Source organism: Rhinatrema bivittatum, chromosome 2, assembly GCF_901001135.1.
Source record: "Rhinatrema bivittatum chromosome 2, aRhiBiv1.1, whole genome shotgun sequence".
NCBI classification, from domain to species: Eukaryota; Metazoa; Chordata; class Amphibia; order Gymnophiona; family Rhinatrematidae; genus Rhinatrema; species Rhinatrema bivittatum.
This window is the reverse complement of record NC_042616.1, coordinates 341,825,560-341,852,613: the sequence shown is the minus strand read 5'-3', so window position 1 is coordinate 341,852,613 and position 27,054 is coordinate 341,825,560. Positions and strand designations below refer to the sequence as shown.

General features: G+C 43.2%; 1 long non-coding RNA gene across 1 annotated transcript; it reads left to right on the top strand.

The window, feature by feature from the left end:
• The first annotated feature begins 316 nt into the window (after positions 1–316).
• On the top strand, positions 317–26,771 carry LOC115084674. The gene is made up of 6 exons (XR_003854627.1): positions 317–519; positions 598–671; positions 773–895; positions 998–1,027; positions 24,319–24,472; positions 26,065–26,771. It is a non-coding gene; the product is annotated as an uncharacterized LOC115084674 (long non-coding RNA).
• Positions 26,772–27,054: the final 283 nt, after the last annotated feature.

Below are 27,054 nucleotides of genomic sequence, written 5' to 3'. Positions count from 1 at the left end.
ACGCGATCACTTTGCGTCTCAAAATGGCTTCGATCACCTTGATGAAACCGGCAAACGAGGGTGTGAGAATGCAGGGATGGCTTCTGGATTCCCTGCTGGACCACCAGGGAGTTTTGGTAATTCTTGGGGGGGTCAGGAGGGTGGGGGGTTGTCATTAATTTTAATTTTAGCCGGGACACAAATTTAACTCACCGTATTAACGCATCGGGGCGCCATACGGCCGAATGTAATGCATTTGCGCCCCGACGAATCCGAATCAGGAATGCAACGAAAACTTTTTGGCTGCACATCCCTAGAAACAGGATGCTGGGCTTGATGGACCCTTGGTCTGACCCAGTATGGCGATTTCTTATGTTCTTATGTTCTTAAAAAAGTGTGACTGTTTTTTATTATCAGACCAAGAAAATGTATCAAAACTGGATACATCATTGAGCAAAGATCAACAGCCAGTATACAGTGAGACACCTAAAGAAAAAACAAAAAGGGCACACAGCTTTTCAAAGAGCAAACCAAATGAAGGTAAGTAAACATTTTTACATTTATATGAGCAAACCTCCAAATAGTTCTCAGGGCTGATATTGCCTTGTGTTTTTACAGGTCAGACCAAGAACTGAATATGCCAACAAAATTTGAAGAACCACCTTACAAAAAACCCAAAGATAAACAACATAGTAAGTATTTTTTTTTTAAAGTTCTACAAGGAAACAACATTCTTCTTAAAATATTGTAAATGGAATAAAATGTGTGACCTCATGTTATTTTTAATTTTTAGACCGAGAAAATATTACAAAACCGGCTACATTGTTGAACACAGACCAACAGCCAGGATGTAGCAAGACCTCAAAAGAAAATATTATAAGGTCACACAGCTTTTCTGAGAGCAAATCAAATGAAGGTAAGTAAATATAGTTTTACAAGGTTACAACATTTTCCTTCAAATATTGTAAAAAGAATAAAATGTGTGACTCCCTTTGTTGTTTTTATTTTTATTTTTTAGGGGCAAATTTCCAAAAGAAAAGACAACAAGGTAATTCCAGAAAGGGAGCCACTGCACAGTGACACAGTAGAGAAAGATTATGAAAGCATGGCTTTTGATAATTGTACTGATGATGACTGTGTTTCAGAGGGATTGGTAATTAACTGTATATCAGGCCCCTCTGCACATGCAGAAAATGAACCTGTGAATTTTGTGCAATTTGTGAGAAGGCAGGGCCATGAAACAGAGAAATGTATTAGTGTGCTTTATTCAGAGGAATTTTGTTTTATTCATATAGATAGAATAACCTCATTCATAGATGCAGAAGATGTTGTGCAGCAATGCATAGAGCACGTTCTAAATGAAATAAGCAACAGAATTTCACCTGGTGATTATGTGCAAGTCCATTTACATTCGACAGATTTTCATAATTGTATCTATTCAAGAAAGTTAAATCCTCAGGATCTGGATGCTGATGATTTCTTAGACCAAGTCAGTAAATTCATGCAGTGTTATAGAGAAAAACAGATTGGAGAGTCATTCTGTATTGTTATACTTATAATAAGGAACAGGGGAGGAGGTGCATGCAGGGTTTTAAGATCTGTTCTATCCAGCCAAATCATACATAAAAAGAGAATGCATTTAATACACTTGAATAAAACAGGTAACAATCTATGCTTTACAGAGAGCCTTGCAGCCCTCATGTCACTAATAAAGTTCACAGATGCAGAGCTGTTAGACCGTGCTAAAAAATTGCATGCAGAGCTGGGGTGATCAAAGCATAAAAAGTCATGCTTGATGGTGTCTCAACATTTGAACAATGTTTAGGTGTAAAAATAAGGGGGTGTTTTAGTGCTTGTCTAAAATACTATGGGGGTCATTTTCTATCCCTATCACACGCGAAAAGTCCCTTTTTTTGCATGCGATAGCTAGATAGGGGCGGAGTCAGCACCGGAAGAGAAGGAGTTGGGACGTCGTCGGAGTGGATGCAGCAAAAACTTTGCTGGTGGCGAAAAGGTAAAACCCCTTTTACAGACCCCTTTCGCAGACCCGCCCCCGCTTTGTCCCCCTGCCCCCCGTTACTGCGGGATTCAAAGAGCTCTGTGATATTAGAAAATCCAGGCCTATGTGAGAAATATGAAACCTATGTTGTCAAGCGGCATAAATGTGAGGGCAGACAATGTAAGCTGTGCTGTGAGTCCTTGACTGCTAGTGACAAACAATTGTGTTTTATGCCCAAATATCTGAAAAAGTATACTTTTTATGATTGTGAGACTATGCAGGAAACAAGTTGGCATGTTCCCAATTACATATGTGTGATAGATTTAAGAAACAAAAGAAAATGGGAATTTAAAGGTCTCGAGAGTCTTTCTGAGTTTGTTAAGTTTTTTTGTGACAGAAAGTTCAAAAGATACACCGTCATAGCACATAATTCTAAAAGCTGTGATGGTTATTTTGTAGTTAGTGAACTGCTAGAGGACAAGATGGACGTGTGCTTATTAGCTCAGGATGCTACGCTCTTACAAATCACTATCGAAGCCCTGGGTATAAAGACTCTACATTTTCTGCCCATGAAGCTCAGCAAGCTTCCACAAGCCATGGGGTTTCAAAGCTGTAAGGGCTATTTCCCTCATTTTTTTAATACTCGGATTAATCAAAATTATGTGGGTCCTATGCCTGGTGTTGAATACTATGGAGTTGGGAATATGATGCCTGGAGAAAGAGAGGAATTTTTTAAGTGGTACAGGGACAATCAATATAACCCCTTTGATTTACAAAAGGAGCTCACTTATTATTGCCAGCAGGATGTGAACATTTTGAGGCAGTCATGTATTCTGTACAGATCTGAAATTAAGAAAATGACAGAGAGAGAGAGAGAGAGAGAGAGAGTGAGTAGGGATGTGAATCGTGTCCTCGATCGTCTTAACGATCGATTTCGGCTGGGAGGGGGAGGGAATCGTATTGTTGCCGTTTGGGGGGGTAAAATATCGTGAAAAATCGTGAAAAATCTAAAAATCGAAAAATCGCAAAACCGGCACATTAAAACCCCCTAAAACCCACCCCCGACCCTTTAAATTAAATCCCCCACCCTCCCGAACCCCCCCCAAATGACTTAAATAACCTGCGGGTCCAGCGGCGGTCCGGAACGGCAGCGGTCCGGAACGGGCTCCTGCTCCTGAATCTTGTTGTCTTCAGCCGGCGCCATTTTCCAAAATGGCGCCGAAAAATGGCGGCGGCCATAGACGAACACGATTGGACGGCAGGAGGTCCTTCCAGACCCCCGCTGGACTTTTGGCAAGTCTCGTGGGGGTCAGGAGGCCCCCCACAAGCTGGCCAAAAGTTCCTGGAGGTCCAGCGGGGGTCAGGGAGCGATTTCCCGCCGCGAATCGTTTTCGTACGGAAAATGGCGCCGGCAGGAGATCGACTGCAGGAGGTTGTTCAGCGAGGCGCCGGAACCCTCGCTGAACGACCTCCTGCAGTCGATCTCCTGCCGGCGCCATTTTCCGTACGAAAACGATTCGCGGCGGGAAATCGCTCCCTGACCCCCGCTGGACCTCCAGGAACTTTTGGCCAGCTTGTGGGGGGCCTCCTGACCCCCACAAGACTTGCCAAAAGTCCAGCGGGGGTCCGGAAGGACCTCCTGCCGTCCAATCATGTTCGTCTATGGCCGCCGCCATTTTTCGGCGCCATTTTGGAAAATGGCGCCGGCTGAAGACAACAAGATTCAGGAGCAGGAGCCCGTTCCGGACCGCTGCCGTTCCGGACCGCCGCTGGACCCGCAGGTTATTTAAGTCATTTGGGGGGGGTTCGGGAGGGTGGGGGATTTAATTTAAAGGGTCGGGGGTGGGTTTTAGGGGGTTTTAGTGTGCCGGCTCACGATTCTAACGATTTATAACGATAAATCATTAGAATCTCTATTGTATTGTGTTCCATAACGGTTTAAGACGATATTAAAATTATCGGACGATAATTTTAATCGTCCTAAAACGATTCACATCCCTAAGAGTGAGACAGTTGTAGACGAGCAGGGTGGTGAATCTAAAACTGTGAAAAATTGCATAGATCCCTTCCAGTACATAACATTTGCATCCATGTGCATGGCTATGTATAGGTTTATGTTTTAAGAACTCAAGACTGTGGCACTTGTCCCTCCAGACAACTATCACAGGCAGACAACGAGATGTTCGTCTCCCTCTATCCAGTGGCTTATGTATATGGAGCCCATAAAACAAATACAGATTACACATGTTTTAAAGGAGGGTGCAAAGCAGATCGGTCCCCATTTTTTTGAAGGTTATGCACTTGTTGATGGGGTACAAACAGCTTTTGAATGTAATGGTTGCTTTTTCCATGGTTGTCCAAGCTATTATAATGATAAAGACCAGAACCCTTTAACAGCTACATTTGGTTTTCTCAATTACAAAACACAAATCAAAGCAGATTTCCTGAAAAGATAATGGTTTAAGGTCATAAGTTTGTGGGAACAAGAATGGAAGAGAACGTTGGAAGAAAATATAAGGGGTTATGCAGACTTTCTAAAACCTACTGGAGCCATTGATACCCAGAGATGCCCTTTTTGGTGGCAGAACCAATGCTGTTTGTATGTACTATAAAACTAGGCCTGGAGAAAAAATACATTACTATGATTTTACCAGCCTAAACCTATTTGTCAAAAAAAACAAGGAATATCCAATTGGTCACACACAAATCATTTATGACAAATTTGGCCTCCTCTCAGACTATTTTGGATTTGTTAAAGCCAAACTGTACCCTCCATGAAAGCTCTTTTTCCCTGTGTTACAAATCCAAATGGGTGGAAAGCTCATGTTCCCCTTGTGTCATACATGTTCTGACAACCAGCTGGAGGAAATGTTCATCCACAAGGATGAGGAGAGAGCCCTCAAAGAGACTTGGTACACTGTGGAGTTGAATGTGGCTATTGCAAAAGGATATGTGGTTGCAAAATATGTGAAATATGGCACTTTGACAGTCTGTTTTCTGAGTACATAAAAATACATCTCTGTCAAAAACAGAAAGCCTCTGGTTACCTTCAGTGATGTATCAATGTAGAAAAACAAAACCTGTATATATATGATTTTTACAAAAAGAAGGTGTGGTTTTATGTCTACTTCAATGATGGAGGAGATAGAAGAAACTGGTAATGTTAGTGAGGGAGAATGAATCAAAATGAAATTCTTGGGTTACACATCAAACAATCTTAACTTCCAGAACTGAGTGAGTGAAGTATCTTGCTACTGATGAAATATTCTTGATTTTGCTAAGGAATTTGTTTTGCAGCTAAAACAATTTTGCTAATGTCTTTCTGAACCTTTAATGTGGAAGTCTTGATGTGAATATCCTCATTTTGTTAAATATTATAGTTATTCTTGAAACTACCTAACCATAGTTGGATTGAACTCTTTGTTCCAGGTTTTGGGTTTATCGAAGGTGGACTGTTGTAGTGGACCGTTGCTGGGCTAACCAAGTCATTCACTTGAAAGAGGGGGAGAAGGGTGGGGGTTCTGTTAAGCCACAGACAGGAAATGTCTTCCCTGTCAAATAAAGAAATTGATTTTGGGATACCCTGGGTTTGGTTCACTGTGCCATCTGCTCGACCACATTTCAAACAACTCCAGTGACCAATTGAAGGGTTTGGGCTCCCAATCACTGGACATTTTTTTTGTATTATAACATTCAAACATTTTATGGCAATATACTAATACTGTATGTATCTTTTTCTTATCATGTAAATTGTCAAACTAAACAGGTGAATTCAAGCCAAAGCAGATTGTAAGCAAATGGCTTTTGAAAATTGTTCTCCAAGTTTACAAAAAATAAAGGGAGTCAGTAATAGACCTCACCATTAGTGCCTGTGGCTCACTCCTTAATATTTCTTCTGTTAAAATGGTGTCTGCACAATAGGCCAGCTGCACACAATTTGTTTCATTGTGATGACTGGATCAAATAAGAGAAGTATAAAGAATTAGGACAACCCCAGGTAGTTGTGAATGAAGGTTCTTGGCGCTGATGCCTCTCTAGAGGTTTGTTCTAACTGAGCTGGAAGTCCCCCACCACCATAAAACAGAAGGAAACAGTCAAGCACTCATCCCCTTTCCTGTCTCCCACCCCCATTTACACACACAATGAGGATATTTTTCAAAAGGATTTATATACATAAAAGTAGCATATAGGGGCAGATTTTAAAAGGTAACGCACATAACATACATGCATAACCTCCGAAAATCTGCCCCTGCGCGCGTCGAGCCTATCTTGCATAGGCTTGGTGGCGTGCGCAAGCCGCAGGACACGCGTATGTCTCGGGGCTTCGAAAAAGGGGTGTTCCGGGGCGGGGTTGTGGGTGAGGCGCCGGTCTGGGGGCAGGGCCGAGGCCTCCACCCTTGCGGCCTTGCTGAGGGATGGCGCGCCGTCAGCCGGCTGGCGCACGCAAGTTACGCCTGCCCAGAGGCAGGCGTAACTTCAACGATAAAGGTCAGGGGGGTTTAGATAGGGCTGTGGGGCAGGTTAGGTAGGGGAAGGGAGGGGAAGGTGGGGGGGAGGCAGAAGGAAAGTTCCCTCTGAGGCCGCTCCAATTTCAGAGCGGCCTCGGAGGGAACGGAGGAAGGCTACGCGGCTCGGCGTGCGCAAGTTGCACAATTGTGTACCCCCTTGCATGTGCCGACCCTGTATTTTAGAACATGTGCAGCTGTGTGCGCATGTTATAAAATTGGATGATTTGTTCGCACCAGGATGCATGAACAAATCTATGCCGACGCATATGTCTGAAAATCTACCCCATATTGAGCAATTTTCAAAAGTTCACTTAGGCGTGTAAAATGCATTTATGCATGTAAAACCCTATTTTAGCATGTACATCCTTTTGAAAATAATCCCCAAAAATATATAAAAGGGATTCAGATACTTCAATCAATTAAAAAAAATCTTCATATCAGGGAATACTAAGGACACTGAATAATGAATTCATACCCTCCAGAGAGAAATAGGTTCATGAGATAGAGGACTGTCCACATAGTGGTTGATTTAGTTACTATTTGTTTCTCTTTTCAGAGTCAAAACGCCTGCAGCCTCAATCACGAGTAAATTCTTTCAGCACAGGGTCGGAAAACAAAGCTGTGTGAGGCTAATTAGAAACTGGTAAAGCCTGCCTGTTGCTGTTTGATAAGAGAGACCTTCATACCCAGAGTGCCAGATAATGAGTGTGAAATACTGGATAAAAACAATGTATCTTTCTGCAGTCCCATCCCCAGGATAATAATAGACTATCTTTCTTGATGTTTTGCCATCCACGCTGTTATATATCGATTTGCATTTTCATAAAGATAAAAAGGTGCTGGCACACAGAGTAAATCCTTATTTACAACTAGAATTCACATTTTTCCCAAGATATGAATAAATAAATCAACAATAATCAAATAGGTCCAAGGGGACAAAAATTATTCTTCAAAGGTCATCAATCCAAAGAATACTTAAGCTCAAAGCAATTATTATAACCTCAATGAAAAACAATTTATTTAGTATACCTATATTTATATCTGTATATATATTATAGCAAAAAAGATACCCTTTTTAAAGACTTTTTTAATTCACTAAAATATTATTTCATACATGCACCCTTTAATGTGTCTTACAATATTGACTTTATTGGTATTTTAACCAAATTGATATAATCAAAAACAAAAACAAAACTGACAACAGTGAGTTATTAACAATATTTTATTCACACTACTCATGCACACCACTCACACATTATTATCCATACATAAAACATTAACCCCAACAATTAGGATCTCGTTATCAGTACTTCACCATAGAGAATGGTTTCTAAACCAAAATATCAAGTCTGCAGTACATAAGTAAACATCTTTACACACATCTAGAACATAAGAAATTGCCATGCTGGGTCAGACCAAGGGTCCATCAAGCCCAGCATCCTGTTTCCAACAGAGGCCAAACCAGGCCACAAGAACCTGGCAAGTATCCAAACACCAAGAAGATCCCATGCTACTGATGCAATTAATAGCAGTGGCTATTCCCTAAGGAGCAGATTTTAAAAGCCCTGCATGCCGGCATGCCTATGTTGCATAGGCCACCGGCGCACGCAGAGCCCCGGGACGCGCAAAGTCCTGGGGCTTTGCTTGGGGGGGGCATGTCGGGGGCGGTGCGGCATTTGGGGGCATTCTGGGGGGTGGGGCTGTGGGCATGCCGCCAGCCTGGGGGCATTTCAGGGGCGTGGCCGAGGCCTCAGAACCAGCTCCCAGGCTGGAGAATGGCGCAACAGCAGCCCGCCGGCGCGCGCAATTTACGCCTGCCTCGGGCAGTCATAACTTTCTTAAAGGTAGGGGAAGATTTAGTTAGGGCTGGGGGTGGGTTAGGTAGGGGAAGGGAGGGGAAGGTGGGGGGGGCCGGAAAAAAAGTTCCCTCCGAGGCCGCTCTGATTTCGGAGTGGCCTCGGAGGGAACGGAGGCAGGCTGCTTGGCTCGGCGCACGCAGGTTGCACAATTGTGCACCCCCCTGCGTGCGCAAACCCTAGATTTTATAACATGCGCGTGGCAGCGCGCGCATGTTATAAAATTGGGCGTAGATTTGTTTGCACCGGGTTGCGCAAATAAATCTACGCCCGCGCATTACTTTAAAAATCTACCCCTATGTCAACTTGATTAATAGCTTTGTGAACCCAGTTGAAACATCTAGTTGTTGAGATGTTTCTGTTGGGTTCAATGTAAAAAACAGTTTTCAATAGTTTTGTGGATTTGTGTAAATAAGTTTTCAGGAAGTCCTTGACTTAAGCTGTTATGAGTTACAATGATTCAGAGTTGCAATATTTTTAAATTGACTCTCATTATCCAACTTACAACACTTCATTCAATTTTAAGACACCTGAGTGTCTCCTGACAGGCACACACTGCTGTACTGATGACCATGAGGCCTGGCACAGAGATGTCAGTAGTAAGAATACCAGAGACTTCCTCTCCTCAAAACAGTGTCAGTGCAATGGCCTGTAGGAATGCCTAGGTACATTCTTCTAAAGATAAAAAATAAGTAATGCTTCTGAGGGGGCTCTGAGTACCACCCTCCTCAGTGTTGTCTCAATTGTTGATGGCGAAAAATTAATAAAAAAACATTTAAACATAAAGGGGCGGATTTTCAGAGCCCTGCTCGCCTAAATCCGCCCAAAACCGGGCGGATTTAGGCGAGCAGGGCCCTGCGCGCCGGTGAGCCTATTTTACATAGGCCTACCGGCGCGTGCAGAGCCCCGGGACTCGCGTAAGTCCCAGGGTTCTCCGAGGGGGGCGTGTCGGGGGCGGGCCCGGTCATCGCGGCGTTTCGGGGGCGTGTCGGCAGCATTTTGGGGGCGGGTACGGGGGCGTGGCTACGGCCCGGGGTGGTCCGGGGGCGTGGCCGTGCCCTCCGTACCCGCCCCCAGGTCGCGGCCCGGCGCGCAGGAGGCCCGCTGGCGCGCGGGGATTTACTTCTCCCTCCGGGAGGCGTAAATCCCCGGAGAAAGGTAAGGGGGGGGTGTAGACAGGGCCCGGCGGGTGGGTTAGATAGAGGAAGGGAAAGGAAGATGAGGGGAGGGCGTTAGAGGATTCCCTCCAAGGCCGCTCCGATTTCGGAGCGGCCTTGGAGGGAACGGGGGTAGGCAGCGCGACTCGGCGCGCGGTGCCTATACAGAATTCATAGCCTTGCGCGCGCCGATCCAGGATTTTAGTGGATACGCGCGGCTCCGCGCGTATCTACTAAAATCCCGCGTACTTTTGTTGGCACCTGGAGCGCCAACAAAAGTACGCCAACGCGCCTTGTTTGAAAATCTACCCCAAAATATCTATGCTTTTTACAGTACTATGTTATGAAATTCCAGGTTATTTTGTGAAAATAGGGTATTGGGCTCTGGTGCTGGAATCAATCCCCCATTTATAACATTATTTTTATGGAACAATTGGTTTGGACATACAGCATTTCAACTTAAGGTATGATTTTGAGGAACCAATTGGTTCATAAGTCTGAGGACTTCCTGTATAAATAATATACGGTATCTATATATATCTATATATATCTAGAAACACTGATACATTTTAGATATGCAGAAGACTAGAAGTTCAAAACTAAATAAAGAACACATTAAAAATATCACTATTATATTTTCCGAGCTCTGTCATTATTTAATGCTGGCCTGTGAGCATGCATGGCAAGCAGTGTGCACAATGGGGTAGATTTTATAAATTTGCGCGAGGGCGTACTTTTGTTTGCGCACCAGGCGCAAACAAAAGTACGCTGGATTTTATAAGATACGCGCGTAGCCGTGCACATCTTATAAAATCTGGGGTCGGCGCGTGTTGCCTGTTCCCTCACCCTCCCCCCACCTTCCCTTCCCTTCCCCTACCTAACCCACCCCCCCGGCCCTATCTAACCCCCCTCCTCACCTTTGTTGCCAGATTTACGCCTGCTGAAAGCAGGCGTAAATCTGTGTGCACCAGCGGGCTGCTGGCGCGCCATCACCCGACCCGGGGGCTGGTCCGGAGGCATCGACCACGCCCCCGGGCCGGCACCACGCCCCCGGTCCCGCCCCGAAACGCCCCCTGACCCCGCCCCGCCCCCGGACACGCCCCCTCCCCGCCCCTTTACAAAGCCCCGGGACTTACACACGTCCCGGGACTGTGCGCGCGCCGGCGGCCTATGCAAAATAGGCACGCCAGTGTGCGAGTGCCCTGCGCACGTAAAACCGGCCGGATTTACGCGCGCAGGGCATTTAAAATCCGGCCCATACTGTACATATACTTGCATGTGCACCCTATGACTTCGGTTCCTCAGGGGCTAAAAAGAGGCTCCTGTATGGCCAGAAAAAGTTGGGGATGGAATGGTATAGCACACACCAGCTGGATGGATACACAGGCATCAGTGAGAGGGGCAATGACACAGCAGTGCGGTTGGGCTGGAGGGTTGTGTGCTAAGGTTTGGGAAGGAACAATTTCTTATTCTCTGTATATTTTGTGGGTGTCAGCTAATGGATTTTGAAATTTTGGACATTTTGGCAGTTTCAGTGAGCTATTTTATATTGTATATATAATATATCTATACACAAAATGCATTGATGCAAAATAGCTCACTGAAACTGCCAAAATGTCCAAAATTTCAAAATCCATTAGTAGTCTTAAAAGTTCATGTTCGACAGTAAAAGGTATCATGATCTCATAGAATCATTAAAATCCAAAAAAAAAAAACCTGAGCAGTGTTTCTTCTTGGATATGAAATGATGAGGATACCCTACTTAACAACTATCAGAGTCTAAATATGTTTTTATTTTTCTCTCTTTTTATTCTAAAGATACATTAATTCTATCTGGTGCTTTAACTTGAATAGGCTCTCATTTACTGAAGTTTTCCTCCCATTTTGTTTCTATGGACAAAAACATCTTAGTGAATTAAGCTCACAATGTCCAAAAATATGGTTTATTTATGTCTTTCACACTTTTACTTGCCTTATCATAAAAGATCATGCACAAAGGGCCAGATTTTAGTACCTATGCGCAGGCATAGATTTGTGTGTGCAACCTGGTGCGCACAAATCTACACCAGATTTTATAACATGTGCATGCATGTTATAAAATCCGGGGTCGGCGCGCGCAAGGAGGTGCACACTTGCGCACCTTGTGCGCACCGAGCCCTAGGGGAGCCCCGATGGCTTTCCCTGTTCCCTCTGAGGCTGCTCCAAAATCGGAGGGAACTTTCCTTCCACCCCCCCCCCCCCCCCACCTTCCCTTCCGTTCACCTCCCTAACCCGCCCCCCAGCCCTACCTAAACCCCCCCCCCTAACCTTTGTTTGGCAAGTTGCACCTGCCTTTGGGCCAGCGTGCGATCCCCCGGCCTAGAGGCCCTACAGAGGCCTCTGGCCACACCCCTGCCCCGCCCCTGACCGCCCATGCCTCACCCCTTTTTTTAAGCCCCGGGACATAGGCGTAGCCCGGGGCTTGCGCACGTCGCCGGACCTTTGCAAAATAGGCTTGGCGCGTGTAGGGCTTTTAAAATCTGCCCCAAAGTGAGGTGGAACCAGGAGCTCTCCATATACAGTAAAACATAATGTCATCATAATTACATATCAAATTGGCAAAAGAACATAAAATCATCATAGAAGATAAAAACATTCATATATATTTTACTTATGAACACAAGCCTGCCTCTTACAATCCATAAATAACATAGTACATAAACAATAAAGCACAAATGCATCTGAAAATAGATCAATATCAGGCCAATGAACACCAAGGTACATCAAATTCAAAAAAGCCTGATCTAACACCACAGATAAATATTTTATATGGCAGAATTCTAAAAAAAAATTAAAGCTATGGATCATATGCAGAATGAAACAAGCAGATCATCAGCTGTGTATGAAACATGAGATACTCCTACACAGACTGTAATTCTCATGGCAGTTTGCAATGCAGGAGAAGACTTTATTCCTAATAGAAACCTGCCTGACCGTGTCCAAGGAGACCACAAGATGGAAGTTTTCCTGGCAGCTCACTACATAGGCAATAATGTAAGGATGCAACTGGGTCTTAAGATCCTGTGCCATTTATGGCCTTAAAGACCAGGAAAACAATCTTTAATTGTGTTGAAATCTGAATAGGAAGCTGCTGCAGCTCTCTTACGGTAGAAATGGTTTAATGTACTTGCAGAAATCATCCCTGGGCAAAAAGTGAGTAGTGACATTACTAAATGCAAATGCCTTAGGACTTTGACAGGAAGTCCCACATACAAGGTGATGCAGTAGTTCAGATGTGATATTACAGCAGCATCTATTAAGAGTCTGGTCCTTTTTCAAAACCAAGGCTTAATTTTTTAAAATCAGATGCAGGTGATAAAAGCACTGTTAGAAATCTTGGAAAGATATGAACTGATAGACTGTTCTTCAAACAAGCTTCCAAGTTTCTAATTTCTGTCTTACGTTCATAGTTACTAAATCATTTCAGGGTTTAGCTTTAACCTGTTAAATCATGCCCAGCTCCAAATTGCTGAAAGAAAGGAATTAATGTTTTCCGATTCTCAGTCTACCCCAAGGGTAATGGACAGCTGAACTTCATCAGTGTTCTGGTGGATCCCAAACCCAAACTGCCTGATAAGCAACAACAAAAAAAAAAAAATCACTAGTCAGAAATATCAGTTGTCCAACCACTTTTAGATTAAAAACATCATCCTCTGAAACCCTAAGAGATGAGTAGAAGCTCCTCCTGCTAATAACTTGACCTATTGATGTTTGTTTTGTTGAAGCACTACTGAGGTGATCCAAGATGGCGACATGCAGCGAGTAGAGATGTGTTGGAGCTCTGCTGCACTTTGGACTTACCTGATTTCCTAACCCAATGCCACCAAAAAGGAAGGGAAAGATAAGGGTTTACCCTTCAATCCCTCCTTCATCACCAATTATGCAGCAAGAAATCACACGATTCCTAAACTTGACAACTACAACTCCGCGAGTTGAGGAACCCATTGTGCCAGGAGTGGAGAGAGCCGTCCTGACACCGGAGGAAACTTTGCTGAGTCCAGACCTAAGACAGCTGCTGACGCAGAGACCAGAGCTGGTGTCGCAGCACAGATCGCTGAGTGAGGGCACTGTTTCTGGGGCAGCAGAGCAGACATCGCTGACGAGTGCTGTTAATACAGCATTTTTACCAGCGGGTGTCCCAGAGGACCTGACTGGCGAGAGAAGCTCGAGACCTGGGCTGGAAGAAGGGACTCTGGGGATAAGAACAGCTGGGAATAACCTGCATATACCCCAAGAATTCCCCCCAGAATTTAAACCCCTAGTGATTCCAAGCCGCCCTAAAAACATCACAATGGTTGAGCTATGGGACTTAATGGCAGGAATGGCTAATGCGATGAACAATTTAAGTGTAAAGGTTGAGAGTTTGGCGACCCCAAATACTCAATTTTCAACTACACTACAATCAAAAATTGAAGTGGTTACTACAAAAGTTGCAGTTCTAGAAGCTAAGGAAATAGAAAACTTTAATTTCAAGGCTTCTGTGGTAAAAGATTGAAATGCCATAGCTAGGAGAGTGGAAATGCTGGAAAATGCTTCACGGCACTTGATCATTAGAATTCTGAATTTCCCCAGAATTATTGGAGAAACCCCCTTTGCCACTTTAAAAAAAATTCTTACAAGAGATTTTAGGTTTTGAAGATGGGAATTCTCCAGCCATAAATACTGCTATTTCCTTCCCAATGCAAGGACAATGATAACGACAGATTAAACTTGCAAGAAAATCTTACAGAAATTATTGAGAACTCTTCTTTTGAAATATTGGATAGAAACACTTTGTTGGTTTCATTAATCTCAACCGCAGATGTCCAAAATGTAATGAAAAATAACTTCAGAAAATTTCCTATTTCAATGAAAATATAAAGATATTTCCAGACCTATCTTCAACCACACAATATAAGCGTAGAGATTTTTTAGCACTACGACAACAAGCAATTTCCTTGGGGTTTAACTTCAAATTAAAATTTCCCTGTAAATGTGTGTTGAGGAAGGGAGAGGAAGTGAATATATTTTTCGATGCAGAACAATTTGGGGCAGATTTTCAAAGGGGTACGCGCGTAAGATACGCGCATACCCCCCGAAAACCTGCCCCAAGTTCCCCCTGCGCGCGTTGAGCCTATGTTGAATAGGCTCGGCAGCGTGTGCAAGCCCCGGGACGTGTGTAAGTCCTGGAGCTTTCCTGGGGGGCATGTCGGGGGCGTGTCACGGCGGCGCGCCATTTGGGAACGAGGCCACGGCCATGGTTCCGGCCCAGGGGTGTTTAGGGGGCGTGGCCAAGGCCTACAAAACAGCTCCCGGGCCAGGGAATGGCAGGCGTAACTTTTAAAACAAAGATAGGGGGGGGTTTAGATAGGGCTGGGGGGGTGGGTTAGGGAGGGGAAGGGAGGGGAAGGTGCAGAGGGATGGAAGGGAATGGAGGCAGGCTGCACGGCTCGGCGCGTGCAGGCTGCCGATTTTGGGCAGCCTTGCGGGCGCCAACCCCGGAATTTAAAGGATATGTGCGGCTATGCGCGTATCTATTAAAATCCGCCGTACTTTTGTTTGTGCTTGGTGCACGAACAAAAGTACGCGCGGGCGTACTTTTAAAAATCTACCCCTTTGTGTTTATGGCAAAAACCTTTAAAGGTAGATTTTAAAAGCATTGCTCATGCAAAAACGGCCCCATAAATACACATTTTAAGAAGCACAGTGGGAACACTGAGAGGAGAGGATCACCTTGCTGGTGGACGAAAAGAATAATTAAGTACTGCTTGGGGAAATTTTACAATGTAAACGTTTTGGGGAGAAGTATACTATTGGGGTATATACTTTAGTGTGTTTGTATTAAATAGCTAGGACAATTATAAGGGAAATAACTAGTATACAATATACGTCAAAGAAATAAACTAGTTAGTAATAATTGGCACCCAATTGATTCTAAATTGTAAATGTTGCTGTATAAAATATAATTGTTTATTGAAGAAAATCTTTAAAAAAAAAAAAAATTTGTAAATTTTTTGTATGAATAAATTTTTTTGAAAGGAAATAGACCTCAGCACCGGCCCAATGATTCTGTTAAATAACAGAGATACATCCTTGAAAGACGTGTTGGTACAATCACTGGCCTATGATTTATCCTTTTTTTTATTAATTTTAATTCTTAAAATTGATACTAAATATAGAGTTTTATTAAAAGAATGTTTTGCTCAATAATGAAAACATTATTTGTTGTAGCTATACTGTAAATTGGCCGATTGCCCAACCACCCAGATTTGATGTTAATTTAAACTTAGCTTCTTTTTATAACAATGATTTTTCCAATTTCCTTCCTGGATTTGATATCGATTTCAACTCTATATCACAGATTAAACTAATTGTCATAGATTTTAACTTTAAAGTGAACTTCTAATATCGCATTTAAGGCGAACTTCCAATATCACAAAAACTTCTGATTATATCAAAATTCAGTTGTACGAATTTGAACATTGGGTCAAACTGGCTCTCAATGATAATATATGGTTGTATCTCAGACACTTCTGTGAAAAAGAGTTAGATTGTATAAAACAATTCCAATCAACAATAATTCAATTGTATAGATTTAGGCGCTGGGTCAAAACTAGCTCCCAATGGTAACGTTTCTTGTCAACCACAGTTCAAAATTGTGAATTCTGATGAGCAACAATTCAGTTTTAAAGGTTGCAACACAGAGCCAAACTGGCTTGCAGTAATGAAATTTCCAAATGTTGAATAATTTTAGTATTGGTGCCACCCGATAGTGATGATAACAGGAAAACCCGTTTATGTGATGGCAAAAGCCTTTCTTGCCCCGACAGTGACTTATCTTATCGTCTTTTAGCCCACATATCTTATGGCTGTGCGGTCCACTTCATTTCCTTTACTGAAGCTGCCACAATCGCTTCAATTTCTTTATAGAAGTCGCCAATTATATTTTATACAGCAACATTTACAATTTAGAATCAATTGGGCGCCAATTATTACTAACTAGTTTATTTCTTTGATGTATTAAATAGCTAGTCAGAGGGCAGGCAAAAACCAGGAGTTTTGTCTGTTTATATTTTCTTCCCTCTTAGTCCTCTCCCACCTACCCATAGTCCATCCTTAAATATATAGGCAGATGACACATTCACACTAAAAAAAAAAAAAAAAAAATCAGCCTTTTAACTTAATGCATGGGGAATTTCTGAATTTATCAAGAGTTTAATCATTTCCTTGTAGGTCACTACCAGATATACTAATACATCATTTAAAGGACCCTAATTGTACGCATTACTATTCCCATAGCAACCTAAACTTAACTAGGAACTGAACAAATTTAAGATGAAGGCAGCAGTCCAACAGCAAGAGGAGGGCTTCCCATATTTTGCATTGAGTGACACATGTATGATTTTTTACCCACTGCTGAGAAGTTGTATGTGTGCACCCAGTGCAAAGAGCTCCTGACTCTCAGAGAGCAAGTTTGATATATGCAAGCTAGTAGGGATGTACAGCAGGGACGGATTCATCCCATTCGGTATTCATATTCGTCGGGATCCAAATCTGTTGCATCCGTTCTCGGGGGACCCCGATCCATTCATTAGTTACATATGTATTCATTTCCCAAAAAATCCCCCATCCCAACCCTTGAAATTTAATTAACTACAACCCTCCACCCTCCTGACCCCCCCAAGATTTTCCAAAAGTCCCTGGTGGACCAGCGGGGATCCTGGAGCGATCTCCTGCACTCGGGCTGTCGGCTGCCGGTATTCAAAATGTCACGATAGCCTTTGCCCTTACTATGTCACAGGGGCCGACCAATGGCACCGGTAGCCCCTGTGACATAGTAAGGGCAAAGGCTATTGGCGCCATTTTGAATACCAGCAGCTGACGGCCAGAGTGCAAGAGATCGTTCCAGGACCCCCGCTGGACCACCAGGGACTTTTGGCAAGTCTTGGGGTGGGTCAGGAGGGTGGGGGTTTATTCGTTAGTGATACGTTGTATTTATGGGGGTTCGCAATACGTTTCGGGACCCTCACGAATACAACGAATATGGCACATACGTTGCAGATTGCCAATATGTTGCAAACAAATGCACACCTCTAAAGGCTAGAGTGGCAGAATTGGAAGAGCTGTGGCAGCCAGAGAAGTATATAGATGAGACCTTCAGGGACAGAGTAGCTAAGTCCCAGCTCCAGCCCTGGTGCTGCCTTGGAGGAGGAAGGTCTCTTGAACAGAGAGCATCAACCTGGTGCAGCAGGAAATGATCCTATAGTAAGGATCTGCTCTCCAGGTGGTGCACTGTCTTCTCACACCAAGGATGTGTCTCCCAGGGCTACTGCCCAGGAGGGAAGGGTTAGGTTGGCCATCATAGTTAGTGATTCGATTATTAGGAATATAGACAGCTGGGTGGCTGGTGAGTGCGAGGATCACCTGGTAAATTACCTACCAGCTGTGAAGGTGGCAGACCTCATACAACATCTAGATAGGATTTTAGACAGTGCTGGGGAGGAGCCAGCTGTCATAATACATGTGGGCACCAATGACATAAGAAAATATCAGAGGGAGGTTCTGGAAGCCAAATTTAGGCTCTCAGGTAGAAAGCTGAAATTCAGAACCTCCAGAGTAGCATTCTCTGAAATGCTCCCCGTTCCATGTTCAGGTCCCCAGAGGCAGGCAGCACTCCTGAGTCTCAATGCATGGATGACACAATGGTGCAAGGAAGAGTGATTCAGTTTTGTAAGGAACTGGGGAACCTTTTGGGGAAGGGGGAGTCTTTTCCAAAGGAATGGGCTCCACCTTAACAAGGATGGAACCAGGCTGCTGGCACTAGCCTCTAAAAAGGAGATAAAGCAGCTTTTAAACTAGAACAAAGGGGAAAGCTGACAGTCATTCAGCAGTGCATGGTTCAGAGAGAGGTATCTTCGAAGGTTACTATAAAGCATTGAAGTTAGGACATCCCAACAGAGGAAAGGCTGAAGAGGTTAGGGCTGTTCAGCTTGAAGAAGACACAGCTGAGGGGGGATATGATAGAGGTCTTTAAGATCATGAGAGGTCTTGAATGAGTAGATGTGACTCGGTTATTTTCACTTTTGAATAATAGAAGGACTAGGGGGCATTCCATGAAGTTAGCAAGTAGCACATTTAAGACTGATTGGAGAAAATTATTTTTCACTCAACGCACAATAAAGCTCTGGAATTTGTTGCCAGAGGATGTGGTTAGTGCAGTTAGTGTAGCTGGGTTCAAAAAAGTTTTGGATAAGTTCTTGGAGGAGAAGTCCATTAATGGCTATTAATCAATTTTACTTAGGGAATAGCCACTGCTATTAATTGCATCAGTAGCATGGGATCTTCTTAGTGTTTGGGTAATTGCCAGGTTCTTGTGGCCTGGTTTTGGCCTCTGTTGGAAACAGGATGCTGGGCTTGATGGACCCTTGGTCTGACCCAGCATGGCAATTTCTTATGTTCTTATGTAGTTGTCCCAATAGTAAGAAAAGTAGTCCAAGTGCCAATAATTAAGGATTCACTTGAGCTAAAAGAATCCAATTTATCCCTGTCAACTAAAAAGTAGAATGTTAATACAAACAAAAAACACACTTTGAAATATTTGTATGCTAATGCCAGAAGTCTAAGAAGTAAGATGGGAGAGAGAGTGTTTAGCAGTAAATGTTGACATAGACTTAATTGGCATCTTAGAGACATGATAGAAAGAGGATAACCAATGGGATAGTGCTGTACCAGGATACAAATTATATTGCAATTCCAGAGTGGAGGAGTAGCCTAGTGGTTAGAGCAGTGGACTATGAGCCAGGAGACCAGGGTTTGAGTCCTGCTGTCACTTCTTGTGATCTTCCATTGCTTCTGGTATAAACTTAGATTGTAAACCCTCTGGGGATAGGGAAATACCTACAGTACCTAACTAAAATCCACTTTGAAGCACTGAAAAAAAAAGTGCAAAGCAGATGAGTGGGTGGCACTTTACGTCCAGGATGGCATAGAGTCCAACAGGATAAAGATCCTGCAAGAGAGACTAAATGCACAATTGAATCTTTATGGGTAGAAATCCCTTGTGTGTTGGGGAAGAGTATAGCGAGGAGATGCCTGAGCATCAGCTTGGAACCAGGCCTGATGCTGGATCCCAACACCTGGGCCTCGACCGAGGCCTGGTGCTAGGACCCAGCCAGAATCTGGGCCCAGGTCTGACAATGACCCCCAGTCTGGAGGTTAGGTCCTTCTGACTAAAATGATGAGACAGACAATGACATGCTAAGAGAAATTAGGGAAGCTAACCAACAAATTAGCAATGCAGTAATAAAGGGAGATTTAAATTACCCCAATAAGTGAAAAGACAGGACATGCTAGAGAGAGAAAGTTTCTGGATGGAATAAATCAATCAAATCCATCAAACTTACTTCTACTATAAACAGAGCCTTTTCCCTTGCTGGTCCCACCTTATGGAATTCCCTACCCCCTGACTTACACACCGAGACCTCCACTCCTAAATTAAAAAAAAAACTAAAAACATGGTTGTTCCTTCAGGCTTACCCTCTACTCCCTCCCCCCTCCACGAATAATACCTGACAGCCAGTAAGTTATTTCTTAATCACTAGAAACCCCTCTCTCCCCCCCCTGTCATCTATACTCCCCTTATTGTTACCCTTATCTTTCCCACTCCCAACCTCTCTTTACCTTGTATTATAGTTTATGTATTATGTATTATACAGCGTATAATTTATGCCTAACATACCCGTTTTATTGCTCCTCCTTTCATGTTATATATAGTTTGTTTTGCTTCCTTTTTGCTATTGTTCTATGTAAGGGCCTTGCCCAATAGTTCTTAGTTGTATGTACACCGATACGATGTGCAAACGGTTATCGGTATAGAAGAAATTCGAAATAAATAAATAAATAAATAAATAAATTACAGTTTTATGGAGCAATTGGTTCAGTAACTGATGAGAGGGAGCATTTTTAGATCTAATTCTCAGTGGCGCACAAGATTTGGTGAGAGAGGTAATGGTGGTGGGGCTGCTTGGCAATAGTGATCATAATAATTTGAATTTATGACTATAAGGAGGACAGTAAGTAAATCCACAGCTCTAGCACTAAACTTTCAAAGGGAATCTCTGATAAAATTAGAAAAATAGTTTAAAAAAACCTGAAAGGTGCAGTTACAAAGGTTAAGAGTGTGCAACAGGTGTGGACATTGTTAAAAATACTATCTTAGAAGCACAGTCCAGATGTAGTCCATGCTTTAAAAAAGGTGGAAAGAAGGTCAAACAATTGCTGGCATGGCTAAGAAGTGAGGTGAAAGAGACTATTTTATCCAAAAGATCTTCATTTAAAAATTGGAAGAAGGATCCATTAAAAGAAAGTAAGATAAAGCATAAGCATTGGCAAGTTAAATGTAAGGCATTGATAAGATAGGCTAAGAGAGAATTTGTAAAAACGTTGGCCATAGAGGCAAAAACTCATAATGAAAACTTTCTAAAATATATCCAAGCAGAAAGCCTGTGGGGGAGCCAGTTGGACCGTTAGATGATCGAGGGGTTAAAGGGGCACTTAGGGAAAATAAGGCCATCGCGGAAAGATTAAACAAATTCTTTGCTTCAGTGAGTACTGCAGAGCATGCTGGGGAGATACCAGTTCCAGAGATGGTTTTCAAGGGTCGACGATTCAGATGAACTGAACCAAATCACGGTGAACCTGGAAGATGTGGTAGGCCAAACTGAAGAGTAGTAAATCACCTTGATCAGATGGTATTCACTCCGGAGCCCATACCCTGCCCCAATGCCAGGGCCCAGACCATAGGCAGGGTCCTAATGCCTGGACTTCAGCACAGGCCAGAGACTGGACCCGGTCCCAATGTCAGGGCTTGGCCAGGAGACCGGGTCTTGATGCCGGGCCTTGGCCTAGGCTAGAGCCGAGGCCTGGTAATAATGTCGTGGCATTGCTCCAGACTCAGACTTCTTGAACTGATGCTATATGCTGGAGTCATGCCTGAATTAATTAACTTTGGTGCAATGAGACCACAGAAGATGGCATCAGTTCAGGAACATAGAAGAAGAAAGAAGAGCATCCAATGGAGCTATAAGGACCTGGCCTCCAGACTGGGCCCCAGTGTTGGGCCTGTCCCCAGGCCTTGACCTAGGCCAAGACCCAGGTGTCGGGACCCAGCTTCCTGGCCAGGCCCCAGCATCAGTCCTGATTCCAAGCTGATGCTCAGGCATTGGGACCCAGGTTCCAAGATGGATCATGGCATCAGACATGGGCTCGGGCTCCAGCCTAGGCTGAGACCCACGTATTGGAATCCAGCCTCTGGGCCAAGGCCCAGGCATCAGCATCTACCCTCCAGACTGGGGGTCATTGTCAGACCTGGGCCCAGATTCTGGCCGGATCCTAGCGCCAGGCCTGGGTCGAGGCCCAGGCATTGGGGGCTGGCCGTCTGTGGCTACTGATACACGATGGATCAGATAAGTTGCTTGCATGGGTCTTGGCTGAGGCCCTGGCATTGGCCCAGGCTTAGGCCAAGATCCCTGCATTGCAATTGTCCCTAGGCTGCAGCCCCTGCTTTGGACCTTGGCTTATGCCCTATGTGAGGCCTCAGCTTTGTCCCTAGGCTGAGACCTTGGCATTGCATTAGGACCTAGGCTGTGGCCCCTTCTGTGGACCTCAGCCTATGCCCTAAGTGAGGCCCTGGCTTCGAGTCTAGGTTTATGCCTGATGGAAGTTTTAACTGAATTAAACAAATAAGATTTGTTTAATTTGGGGGGTACTCAATTCATTTTGGGGCCCATTGAATCAAACAAATTGACCCTTATTCATTGCATTTTGCAAATTCAGTTAAAATGAAGGCACATTCCTTATATCGAAAGTTTCCAGTCTTGCAAGGTCCTCCAGCATTTTTTGACAATCCGCTTGTAATTTAATAACTTAGAATAATGTTGCACCATCTGCAAATTTGATCTCTTCACTCATTGTGCCCTTTTCCAAGTCATTTATAAATATTTTAAAAAGCACTAGTCCCAGTAGAGTCCCTGGGGTACTCCACTGTTTATCCTTCTCTACTGAGAAAACTGACCATTTAGTCCTACTCTCTGTTTCCTATCTTTTAACCTGTTTGCAATCCATAATAAGACATTGCCTCCTATCCTACTATAAGATTTATGACGAGGTGAGAAAAAAGTGTAATCTTTACTGGAGGGATATTGTTCTCGTCAAACATCTTTAAGAACATATGAAGAGATCACATTTTTTGATAAATTGAAACACCCTTGATGTTTGATTGGTGTAGCTATGCCCCATGCATTTATGGAAACAATATGAACATCAAACACCATCTTGAGAAAGTTTAAGAGTTATAATAAAAATTATATACCATCAACTCCGAGTGAAAAATTGAACTATCACCTCCAAATAACATCCTGCATCTGTATCCCACTGTTTGATTTTAACATCAAAAACACCCTCCAACAATTCTCCCCAAGTGAAAACTAAAAAAACTTTTCTTTTAATAACTTGCAATTTCCCATCTTCCTCATAACACTCTCATCCCAACATACCAAAAATAGAAAAGTGCCAAAGCGATAAAATAAAGTGTCCTCTGTTTATCACAGAATTCAGGAACTCCTACATATTCAGGATGAACAAGGATGATAGAGCTATCCTCCCAAGGAAGATCCCCATGGCCCAGAAGCAAGCTCTCAATTGCTGTGCACAATTCAAAACATAACCTAAAAAATACACAGGCATAAAAACAGCTCATGTCCCACATCTCCTTCATGTAAGACCCCTCCCTCCTTATACCCCACTACCACCCCTCTATCTACCCACATTGACCCACTCCTCAACAAAAATAAAAAATGTAAATCCCCACAATAGCTACAGAGGGAACCAAATAATTTGTCCTGCATTTCAGCCTTGCCATCATTGCATCATCTACCAAAAAGAAAACAAAAAAACATCCTGGTATAGCTGTACTCACTGATGTCTTCCAAAACTATGATAAAGTCCCAGGCTTCTCTTAAAAGTTCCCAGATTACTGTCTGTGTATCTGTCATTTTGTACAAATGTATGACATTTGGTCTGCATTGCGTTCCTCTGGAGACCATTTCCGCATTAACACCCAATAATCAGGAACAAAAGATTGTCTGTTGAAACATAAATAAACCTGCAGCAGTAAAATTGGCATAGAAAATATATATTTATCCCTCCAGCAGTGTAAAAATAAACCCCATAAAGACTGCAGCCAGTGGGTTACCTTTAACCTTCCTACCCCCTATCCCTCTTACCCTCCCCCTCCTTCTGTTTTTCAAGAAAAGGGAAAAAACATCCCAATCGCAATATTTCAGACAAAAAAAGCAGTTCCTAAAAGAAAAAAGTCATAAATAAAGAGAAAAATAAAAATGAAACCAACGTAGAAGGAGACCACATGTGGGCCATTGCCATCCTGTGCCGATGGTACAGAACTCCCCAGAACCCCCAGCACTGGAGGACAACAGAAGAAAAGTAAAGTCATCAACTTATTCAAAACACATACTTTGTATGGATAGAGATGGAGCTGCATAATGACTGTATAGGGATGACCATTTGGGCCCAGTGAGTGGGCAGCTGTTTGATGTGCCCGTTCTATTTTCTGCTTTCCTCCTTTCAGAGGACTATCTAGCACTTCAGGAAACCAGTGAGAGAAAAACGCCACAGGTTCTGAGCCTTGTTCCCCCTCCAGGAGCCTTAGCAATCATATTTTTTTCCTGCGTCCCCTGTTTTCCATGTCATCAATTTTTAATTCCATATCTTTCACTTTTTTCCAGCATATCAATTTTACCATGCGTATGAGTCAGCGACATTCCCAGCTCCTCCACCCGAGCCTCCGTCATTTCAATTCTCGACATGTTTTCTTGCATGGAAGCTACTAGTGATGCCATTTTTTCAACAACCACAGCCAGCTGATTGTTAATCTTCGAGGTAAGCTTAGAAGAAAAATCTGAGGCCTGCTAATCCACCGAGTCCTCCTGGCCCAGCACCACTTGCTTTTTCTCACATTTCTTAGGCTTACCCAACTGCATAGCCCACATCGCTGGCAAGGATTTTGTAGATATTTCTTTAGACATCTCGCCAGCACAAAATAAAGTCAGTAAAACTCAGATGGTTTAGGATTATCAGCTGGAAGGCCTGGGTGCTCTCAGACCATGCATCTACTTCTCTCTAGCACATCGCATGACCAACCCTCTACTTTTAAGGAGAAACTGTTACCTTTATTAATTACTATCTCCTCAGAAGGTACTACGACATTAGTGGCAATTGGCACAAGTCAATTGTCAGCATTACGGATGAATTGGTACCACAAAAACTAGTAAAAATGAAGAAACCCAAATTCTCCCCTTGGTTCTCACAATCTTTAGTGAGAGAGAAGCAGCAGCTATCCAAATTAGAATTTCGCTGACGTAGAACATACAATGCCAATAATATGGGTTTATATAAACATTAATTGTCTGTGTACAGGCAAGCAATTGACGTTGCTAAATGAAGCTAATACAAAAATTGCATTCTAGCCTCTGTCAACAATGCTAATGAGCTGTTCCATATAGTAAAATCTTTGACGTTTATGACAACTCATTCTCACACTTATCATCAGATAATATATCAAAGCCATTATGTGAATCAATTTATTACTAGATATTTACTATAGATTTGATACAGAAGGAATTTAATTCAAAACAAGAGTCAGTAAGGTGGGTAACTAGGTAGTTATAAGTAGGTTAATTGTAGTGTTTTATGGGTAATTGACAGTCAAATATAAACTAAATCAATAAAATAAAAATACTTTAGATTAGCTTTACATCCCTACTCCCTAAGAAGTTTAAACTCAATAACAAATCATCAAAGCTATGATGCAGAGAGTAGTCCAGCAGTAAGAGGGAGGATATCTAGTCTTTTGCAATGACTGCCACATGTATGATTATCTCCCAATTGGCAAGAGGTTGTATTTGTGCACTAGGTGCAAAGGTTCCTAGCCCTCAGAAAATGAGTCTGATTTCTGGAGGCTAGAGTGGCAGACCTGGAGGAGCTAAGAGAGACAGTGAGGTATATACAAGAGACCTTCAGGGACATAGTAGAGAGGTCCCACCTCCAATCTGGCAGCCCCTGTGCTGCCTTGGAGAAGAAAGATCATCTGAGAGGAGAGCATCATCTTAGTGAGGCAGGAAGTAATCCTGTAGATAGGACTTGCCTTCAATATATGCCCCTGGTAATAGTCTTTCTATCCTGTTCCTGAGAAAATTCTTACTTTCTTGTCTAAACCCCCTAGGAAATCTCTCCTGGGAAATTCTTTCAAATACTCCTTCCCTTGTCACACACATTTTATAGCTTCCAGAAGTGTGCCAGAGAGCCATCCATGAAATTCCAGAACTGCGAGCCATTGTAAACCGGTACGATAAGACCTGGTCTTGAGCATCGGTATATTAAAAGAAAATAAATAAATCAATCAATCAATCAATCAATCAATCCATGCTTCAGATCCCACAGTCCCAGCTTTTACAGGCTCTGTATTCTTCCAGCAGGAGAAGACTAGAAGGTTCATCTGCATACTTCTCCCATCAGCCCTGCCAGAGGAATCCTGAGGACACCACGAGCTATCCACCTCCCACAGCCCTGGCTTCCACAGGCTCTGAAGTATTCCAGTAAGTGCAGAGCAACAGGCTCATCTGCATGCTTCTCCTAGCAGCTCTGACAGAGAACTCCAGAGAATACCATGGATTATCAGCTCCTAAAGCCCCAGGATCCACAGGCCCCGTTCACTTCCAGCAGGAGAGGACAGGAAAGCTCATCTGCATATTTCTCCCAGCAGTCCAGGAAGAGGACCCCAAAGGATACTGTGAGCCATCCAAACTTCAGCTCCCACAGCTCCCGCTTCTACAGGCCTTGCAGTCTTGCAGCAGGAGAGATCGCGAAGGCTCAAATGCAAACTTCTCCCAGAAGCCCTTGCAGAGGACAATGAGTGATGTGATCAAATTTGCAGATGTCACAAAATTATTCAATGCCATTAAATCACAAGAGGATTTTAACAAATTGTAAGAGGACCTTGCAAGACTGGGATAATTGGGCATACAAATGGCAAATGACATTTAATGTGGATAAGTGTAAAGTGATATATTGACAGAAGGGCAATCTAAATTATAGCTACATAATTAGGAGTCACCACTCAGGAAACAGATCTATGTGTCATTGTGGATAATATGTTGAAATCCTTTGCTCAGTGTACACAGCAGCCAAGAAAGCAAATAGAATGCAAGGAATGGAATGGAGAATTAAACAGAGAATATCATAATGTCTCTATATCGCTCTATGGTGTGACCACATCTTGAATACTATGTGCAATTCTGGTTAGTGTATCTAAATAAAATACAGCAGAATTAAAAAAGATACAGTGAAATTATAAATGGAATTGAGCAATTCCTTTAGGAGGAAAGGCTAAAGAGGTTAGTAGGGGTGTGCATTCGTTTGCGACATATTGGCAATCCGCAACATATAGGTCCATATTCATTGTA